Source organism: Schistocerca americana, chromosome 7, assembly GCF_021461395.2.
Source record: "Schistocerca americana isolate TAMUIC-IGC-003095 chromosome 7, iqSchAmer2.1, whole genome shotgun sequence".
NCBI classification, from domain to species: domain Eukaryota; kingdom Metazoa; phylum Arthropoda; class Insecta; order Orthoptera; family Acrididae; genus Schistocerca; species Schistocerca americana.
The window spans coordinates 297651754-297661040 of NC_060125.1; the positions used below are offsets into that span (position 1 = coordinate 297651754).

The 9287-nt window shown below is 40.1% G+C and overlaps 1 non-coding gene across 1 annotated transcript; it reads right to left on the minus strand.

Moving 5' to 3' along the window:
• Window positions 1-8493: 8493 nt before the first annotated feature.
• Trnav-cac lies at window positions 8494-8566 on the minus strand. The gene has a single exon. It is a non-coding gene; the product is annotated as a tRNA-Val (tRNA).
• Window positions 8567-9287: the final 721 nt, after the last annotated feature.

Sequence of the window (9287 nt, forward strand, 5' to 3'; positions counted from 1 at the left end):
GTGAAATGATGATTAGGACAACACAACACCCAGTCTGCGAATGGAGAAAATCTCCAACCCGGCCGGGAATCGAACCTGGGCCCACATGCACGGGAGGCAAGTACATTACCACCCAGCTAAGAAGGTGGAGAAGGAGATGAACAGAAAGAAGAGGAGGAGGTGATGGAAAAAGAGAGGGGAATTAGCAGATAAAGAGACAGAGAGAGTGGGGAAAGGGACACAGACAGAGGTGGGAGGATGGACATAGAGATGGATGGAGGGAAAGGTGGATGCAGAGAGGTGGAGGGAGATGGTATGTGCAATATGCAAGGTGTTTCCGTAAGAGCGTGCAAAAACGTAACAGGACATAGAGAATGCTCCACTGAAAAATTTGAAGTAGGGAACCTGGGGTCAGAGAAGCCAGCTTAAGGAGGTATGGAAGTAAACTTGACTACCGCTTTGTCTAGCATTACTGCTCTTCTAGCTTATTTGCAACTAACATACTTACAAGTTTAAATGTACTGTGCTATTTATGTAAATGTACATTCTTTATTTCCTGCAAGGAAACAAGGAGGATCAGCCTGATTTCTGGGAAGTCTACCTGGCCATCTCAATAGCGACTTGTACTTGAGGTTCGTGCAAAAATTTCTACCTGAGTTGCTGGAGAACGTACCCTTGGCTGTTGGTGAGAGTATGTGGATACAACATGACAGTGCTCCACCTCACTTCCATGTGGATGTCCGCAACCAACTTAGTGATGCATTTCCTGGTCGCTGGATTGGAGGGGAAGGTCCTATTCCATGGCCGGTACGGTCACCTGACCTGAAGCCCCTTGATTATTTTCTATGGAGATATTTAAAAAAAAATGGTTCAAATGGCTCTGAGCACTATGGGACTCAACTGCTGTGGTCATCAGTCCCCTAGAACTTAGCACTAATTAAACCTAACTAACCTAAGGACATCACACACATCCATGCCCGAGGCAGGATTCGAACCTGCGACCGTAGCAGCAGCGCGGCTCCGGACTGGAGCGCCTAGAACCGCACGACCACCGCGGCCGGCGGAGATATTTAAAATCACTTGTGTTTGAGACCCAGTGGATATGGAGATGGAATTACGCGTTTCCAGAATTGTAGCTGCCTGTGATGTGATTGGAAACACACCAGGGACATTTGTTAGGATGGTCAGAACCTTGTTCGCTGGAGTCATGCTTGCATTGAGTCTGATGGCCGTCAGTTTCAGCACATTTTGTAAGATTCAGTACAAATGGTACTTTCATTGTGTCAGTTATGATATTTGCAGTTAACTGTAATTAATGAAAATAAAAAAACTACACAGTAATGTAATTTTGAGCTGGATTCTCCCACCCCAGGTTCCCTACCTCAAATTGTTCAGTGGAGCATCCTCTATGTCCTGTTAAGTTTCTGCACGCTCTTACGGAAATGAATATGTGGGTGAAGCCGTGAGGAAAAGGCTAATTATGAAATGCAGGAGAATATTCCTTTAAACAAACTCAATCAGACCAGTGCTCAACATTTAACAATGACATAAATTAAAATAATATCTCATTATATTACTATGCTAAGGAGTCCCACTTACATTGCAAAAGCTCAAGGTAACCTGGTAAATACAAAATAATTTATAAGAACGAACAATTCACCACCGCAATATACTTCTTAAATTACGATAAGTAATATGTTTACATCACACTTCCTGGCGACCTCTGTGGTCCAGAATACTAAATCAGTTTAATACAGTACGAACTAGGATAAACCTTATGTCAAGATACAACTTCCCGCAACTGAGCCGTACAACATTAACATCCAACCTACACAGTGATAACAACGTCATAACCGCAAGCCCCGGTGCACCAGTACGTTAGTATCAGCCACCACCAAACCAGAGGCGCCGCCTGCAAACTCTGAACCGGTTTCCTTATTTACGCCACTTAAAGAGGTGTAATATCACTTAAGGTAAATCTCAGTAGCCTGCAATAATAGTCTCTATCATAGCAATCGTAATAATCTAAAGAGTTTCTCATGCTTATTTTGAATAGCTGTCAGCCTTCTCTTTTTTCCCCTGCTCCGTTATGAAATAAGTATTAGATTGTCTGAAATAAGTCACCATTTTGTGTTTAACAGTAAAAGAGCCTATAGACGCCGTAATGTAAGCTGCATTGCACCAATAAATTAGTCTTCTTACTCGATGAGCTACATAAACTTCGTCATTCAACTTATATTATGGTTAATTCCCCTTTAAGCAGAGCGCTAAAACACAATCAATTTTCATTGCACTTTTCTTTCGGTTTTCTTCCCAAAATCCTCTCATATATTCAATGTGTTTCTTCGTCTTCTCTTCTGTCCACTTCTTTCCATTTTCTTCTCTTTGGTCATTTGCTGGAATTCCTCGTTTCCGATTTTTTCTCCGTATTTTTCCGTGTCTGTCATGTCTTCTGCGGAGATGTTCAGTTTCTTGAGGTCTTCCACGGTTTACCCAATTGGTTTTCACTACATTAGGTGTCACTAAGCTAAAAATTTTCTTGGTCAATCTGTTTTCTTGCAACTTATGTATGTGCCCGTAGAACTTTGCCCATCTTTTTCTGTTGTTTTCAATCGTCTCTGTCTGTTCGTGCAATTCTTTTGTCAGTCTCTTTATCGAGATTACCTATTTCTGAAATGACCTCAGATCTTTCTCAGTATTTTCCTCTCTTGATTTTCCATCTCCCTGATCTTCGTTCTTCCCTTGATTACCGCTGTTTCTGAGGCATACAAGGCCTCTGCTAAAGCTAGCGTACTATAGTGTCTTAATTTGGCATTAATGGAAATACTTATTTTGTTGTAATGGTTCCATGCAAGTTTGTATGCTTTTTGTATTTTTGTGATCCTTACTTCATTGGGTGTCGGGTTTAGTCCTGTTTCCTGTATAATGCCTCCCAGATAGTGAAACTTACTACTTGTGTTACCAATGGGTGTCTGTAAGTGGATTTTGTGACAATGTGTTGCGTTTTTTCATATGAGATTTGTAGTCTTGTTTTGGCTGAGATTTCGTATAGTGTCTCTAGAGCTTCTTTGGTTTCGTTTCTGTTACTTGTTACTGTGGTTATAACATCGGCAAAGGCCAGACATTTTATGTTGACGGTTCTATCTTTGTGTTTTCGTATCTTTACCCCATTGATTCCTTTGTCCCATGTCCTGATAGTTTTCTCCAAGACCAAGGTAAACAGAATGGGTGACAGGACATCTGTCTGCCTCACTCCAGTTTTGGTTTCAAATGGTTCCGAGATCTCTCTCATAAACTCTAAACTCCACTTTGAACATTGTATTTAATAATGTTTCCTGGATCAGTCTGCTGGTCCTTTTGTCCACGTTCACTTCTTCTAGTGTGTTGAAGAGCGTATCTGTACCTATGGAGTCCTAGGCCTTCTTGTGGTGTTCCTGGACTTCCTTGTTGTTAATATTGTTCTCAGGCTCCAGATCCGTTAACTGCATGATCTTCTGTTTCTGAACCCTTCTTGGTATTCTCCTACGTAAGGATCTATTTGCGGCTATAGCCGATTTAACAGAACTTTGAATAGAATTTTTTGTGTCTCAGGAAGTAGTGAAATTACTCGGTAAACAAAATGTAAATGTCATGTGACTAGGGCCACCCGTCGGGTGGCGAATATGTTGACATGCCTGAATTTTTGGGAAAAATTTTAAAGGCGCTGAGGAAGGTAGAATGAGGCAGCTTGTGTCCCACTTACCAGTCAGTCTTTTAAACAGAAGCATACTCGCCATTTTTGTGTTCTGCTAGAAACACTTTTTCCGCTGCTTCCCTTTTTTCCCTGCCACGGCAGAGCATGTCGCCCATATGAAAAGAACTTTAAGGGCCAGTAAAATTTTCAGAGTTTACTTATGCGGAACTAAAGTAACGCAAAACTCATTCTATGTACACAAAAATTTTGCTTATGCACCAGTACTACAACATGGGGTTCCCAGACCTCTTCAGATGATAGAGGAGACACTTTGCACCAAATTTCTCCGTGCTACAACACTTTACAAACTACGTTTTCGTCTCTTACCGGATATTACGTGCGTATTTTACGTGTACAAATAGCATAACTTTGAACCTATATGTCTCGGAAACAGATAAAGGTATCGATAGATTTTCAGAGTTGTTCGAGATCGGGATCTCAGGAATACATCGTAAAAGTTTCAACCCTGTGTTGTGCATAGCCGCCTCGGAATCCGCAGCACGGTTTTGGTACGAAAAAGGTAAAAAAACAACTTTATTCAGGGTTTTCTAAGGAATGGCCATGAACTAATGGTGCCTCCAATATTCACTTAAGCCTCACCGTAGACCACGTCATACGCAAAAGGAGTTAATAGATTTGCTTCATTTGCCGCAACAGGAGGAAGTGCGTAATATTAATACCTTTACCCTGTACTGTGGGGTTCTGACACTGAGATGATACTTCTGTTTGCAGTTGCGGCTCATACATTTTGGATGTTCACAAATTTTTAAGTTCAAATAAATATGAGGGTGCAAAATTAATAGTATTTGCTGTGTAACGGCTATACTTATCAATATATCTATACAACTTCAGCTGCTGTCAATAATAACAATAATATGCATAAATTGTCTGAAAAAAGGAAGAATTGTTTTTGTGGAATTTTGTTGTTTTTTACATAATTAAGTACAGTTTATGGCAAGACCGAAATGACGTTTAAGCTTTCGCTACACTTCGTTTCGCATTTTTGTGTAAATGGGAGTCTTCGTGCTTTTTTATTTTTTCAGACACATGCACAAGATCCCTAATTCATGTATTAGTTAACGAATTAAGTTCTGGGCTGAAAATCGGGCACTCTTACGTTGCACCCACACAACAACTTACGCTTATGATACACTTCTTTGTTAAATGTTCGCTAGCAGTCACACTTATTTGATTTCGTCATCCTCTCAGATAACGTATCTGATCTGAAATGCCCTAGTTTCTTTGCGGCTAACTTTCACTGGTAATTTTCTTTTCAGTTAGCCCACAGGAAAGCCAATAACTGCACAGCAGACAATGCTCCATTCACAAATAACAGTTTGCAGACATGATTAAATTCAAATAGTACTATCTATGAACGAGGTCTCTTGACTAGAATACAAATGAGGCGCAGAGAGCCATAAGGACCAAAAGTGCATTTTCTTCGAGAAATATCAGAGAAACCAGTAAGACAGCTTTTCGTGAATGTTCAGATATACATACAATATGGACCCACAGTACAGATAAGCCTGACCCAACATGAGATCGACAGATGTCAGAAACATAAATTAATGGTACAACTTCACAATCAACGATGATGTACTTTATGGTTCTCAGTGCCTCAAATGGATTGCTCTTTGATAAAATCCAAAACTTAATGCACTATATCTAATTCAGAATCCCACAAAATAAGTTTTTCTATTAGTATAACTATGACATATACTGACGTCCCATCTAATTTTACTATATAGTGAGTGAATTCGCATATCTGTGCAGCATGCTATCCTCTAGGGAGATTTATGCCAAGCGAACGTAGATAAAAGTCTGCTGCAGTTTGCTGCCACCTGGTCGCATTTATGCAAACTTGTAGCTGAGAGGTAAGTGCTAGCAGTGAACAGTGCACACCATGAACCGTGCACATTGTTTCGAGGAAATTACGTCACGCCAGTTGCGCATGCGCATAAGCTACTTAAAACGTGCACAAGTGAAGGTAAGCTCGCGACCCTGATGCCAAGTTTCACCGAGTCTAGAGGAGCAATGTGTAGCACAGCGCGGTAGATTTAGTGCCGTGTATTTCAGACTACCGCATCTACATTAGGTTTAAAAGCATTCAACGAAAAATAACCAATAAATCTACAAGGTGTCAAAATTTAGGGTGTTCACGCCCTCTTGTGCTCTTACACAGCTACCGCCACTGCCTGTTGTATATACAAATGGTCCCTAGCACAAGGGCTACCCAAAACACTCCATCCTACCTTTCTAACACCAACAGAACCTGAGGTATGAACAAAAGATTTCTGCTTTATCACTGGGGTTATGTAAAACCGTGCCCTTTTGCATTGCATTTTGCATTCAAACTTGCCGTGGATAATGTTATGTCTTTATTCTCGCAGTTGATATAACATTACGTGGTGGTCAGTATCAGTTTCCAGGGCCGTTGCTTACCATTAGGCAAGACCAGGTGGCCGCGTAGGGCGACAAGCTTTTAGGGGCCGCAAAAGGTGCAAAACATTAATTTCAAGTCAAACAACGAAAAAGCTGAGCCAATGACAAGGAAAAATAAAAAGAGGAAAAGTTAAAACACCGCATTGTTTTAAAAGCATACGGAACGGATCCTACGACAAAAGTAAACACATTGCTTCTAGCTACCTCAAAACTAAGGCACTTACTACTGAATACGAAACAAACGTGACCATGATTCGTCTCGGTCGAGAAACTAGTGGAGCACATTCGCTGGCTTGCGATCATGTTGCGACTTAATACCATACCTCTCTCAGTCCCTCTTTTTCTTGGTCTATGCAGATCATTTGTCAAGCATCAGTTGTATTGAGTGGTTCTATTGATGTTTTCATTTATACTGTTATTTCCTGTGGACAATCGAACACATATTCACAAGCATATCTAAAAGGAGGAAAAGGTAAGTGTAGTTCCTCATACCAAGACAAAAATACGAGTTGGTGTTTGCTGTAAGTCTGTGTCTGAGACTTCCAGTACGAGAAAACAACATTTTCTTCCCTCAAACAAATTTCAGAAATTGAGAACAAAAAATAAGAAATTGAGGGCATTTGTTGTCCCTGTCAGTTTTAAAGGGATTGACGACAAAGCTTGAAGACTGAGGATTGTCCCGTGGAAAAGAGGACAATATTTGCAACGGCCCTGTTCGTTTATGAATCAATCATCTGTATAACTTCAAGTGGCTTGCAAATAGATTCTCTCTCTCGCAAGGACATTCTTCAAAAGTTTGTAAATTTATCTTTCCGTATTCTGGCACTGTAATGTTCGAAGGGCCGGCCGGTGTGGCCGTGCGGTTAAAGGCGCTTCATCTGCCTCGGGCATGGATGTGTGTGATGTCCTTAGGTTAGTTAGGTTTAATTAGTTCTACGTTCTAGGCGACTGATGACCTCAGAAGTTGAGTCGCATAGTGCTCAGAGCCATTTGAACCAATGTTCGAAGGTGATGGTAAATGATCTGAAATTCTTCAGAAGTTTGTAAATTTATCTTTCCGTATTCTTACACTGTAATGTTCGAAGGTGATGGTAAACGATCTGAAACGATCTTTGCATTTATCCATGGCGATTAACTTTGTATTCTTTGTATATTCATGCACTATCATACGTTTGGCATTCGCGAATTTATTATTTTACATATTTTCGCAAATTCCACCTTATCTCCATGTGTGAATACCTCGGATACAACATTCAAAGCGTCCTCCATTCACTTTTATTGCAATACTATGATGGTATATACATAAACAGTGCTTACAGTTATCTTCTGTAGGCACTTTTCACTAATTCAGGCAAAGCATCGCAAATGTAGAATTTCGAATATACGATGGCAAAACAAAGACGGCTTCATCGAAAGCTATAGTTTGCACCACACAAGGTCTCTGTTTTTAGCTTCCGTATTAGTGGGTCGCATTCATTGTCTAGGGGTGTATTTTGGAGCAAAGAGCAGGTCAGAAGAAATTGCAGGGTTAAATTTAACCAGGACAGTGAGAAAATGAAAATTTAAAGAGGAGTCAGGCGAGGAGATTCCATATCACTGAAACTATTCTCAACAGCCCTAGAGCATGTCTTGAGCATCCCAAACTGGGAAAAATAAGACATCTTCATTAAACTTTTCCAGATTACCTTTATTTTGCTGATGTCATTGTGACATTTGCCTTTACTGCAAATAAACTCAACGGGGGGAACAACTTAATTGACTCAGTATTGGAATTAGGTCCGAAAGTGATAATAATTGCAGCAACTCTAAACTAATGAATAATCAACTTACAGAAAGAAAATAGTATGGATTGACAATGAGATTATAAAACTATGAGTGAGGTTTTGTATTTATGGCAGCTGAAGGCAACAGCAAAAGATACCGTATAAAACTAAACAGGAGTTTTAATCAAACCTCCAAAATGTCTGAAACACCAAGCTTACAATCACTGAGACGTGAATTTTATTCTTGAATCCATCAAAATTAGAACAATCAAGAGATGCCAAATGGGCAATGCGAAGAGAGAATGGAAGACCACACACATGGATCTGAGAAACATTCTTGTCACGTTATCTTCAGAATGAAAGATAAGACTGCTTTAATATTTGGCAAAATGAATAATTAATTTAAACCATTATAAAACTAAGAAATCTAGGTAGACACAGTAATTTCCCGACACACCTAAAACACAAATTAATGAATGAAGTATGGAGCGTTCATTTCCTTCAGAAATACTAATGTTTAATTACGTTTTCACTGATTAATGTCTGTTAACAATGAATAAAAGAAAGTAAAAATAATGTTTCCGCCCGGGATCGAACCGGGGACCTTGCGCGTGTGAAGCGCACGTGATAACCACTACACTACGGAAACCATCTATTTACGAAGGCCGTTATAAGCTTCAAATCTGGTGGCGGCTCTGCAACTTCCTCTTTCTTTCTACGTAATTATATTTGTGTGCCTTTGTGCATGCGCATGTGTGTGTGTGTGTGTAACGGGTGCTACCATCCTTGACCACAACTGCCACAGTTCCACTGCAGTGCCCTGTGTTAATGTAGCAAAGTACGAACTGCACCCAGCATGAACTCTTGGCCTTCAAATTTAGACCATTTTAATGAAATGTTTTCTTGTAAATCGTAACATACCAATCGTCTTTTCACTGCATCTTCAATACCATAAAAAGAAGTACTGATACAACCATTTAACAGTTCTCTATTTGCATTTATATTTCGTTGCATAACGGCATTCAGAGTTACAAGACATTAGCACATTGCATAGCACTGATTCACGTAAACTTGGTTTCAATTTTTAACGATAAATGGAATACTGTGGCCCCAGAATACAGTGTAAATAGCACCCACTCGAGGAACAGATCAAACATTTACCGTATTATGATACGCACTCGATTCATTCAGGGTAGAGAGCACAGGTACATAGAATATGTACCATTGCAGTGAATATTCAGTGAATTACGAGTAGCTCGGTTGTCTGACACATAACATTTAGAGAAAACCAACTCATTCGCCTGTGTCTACAGCGCTTAAAATAAACACTACCTACAAACAAAGCCTTAGCGCGCAAGTTGTGACGTCAC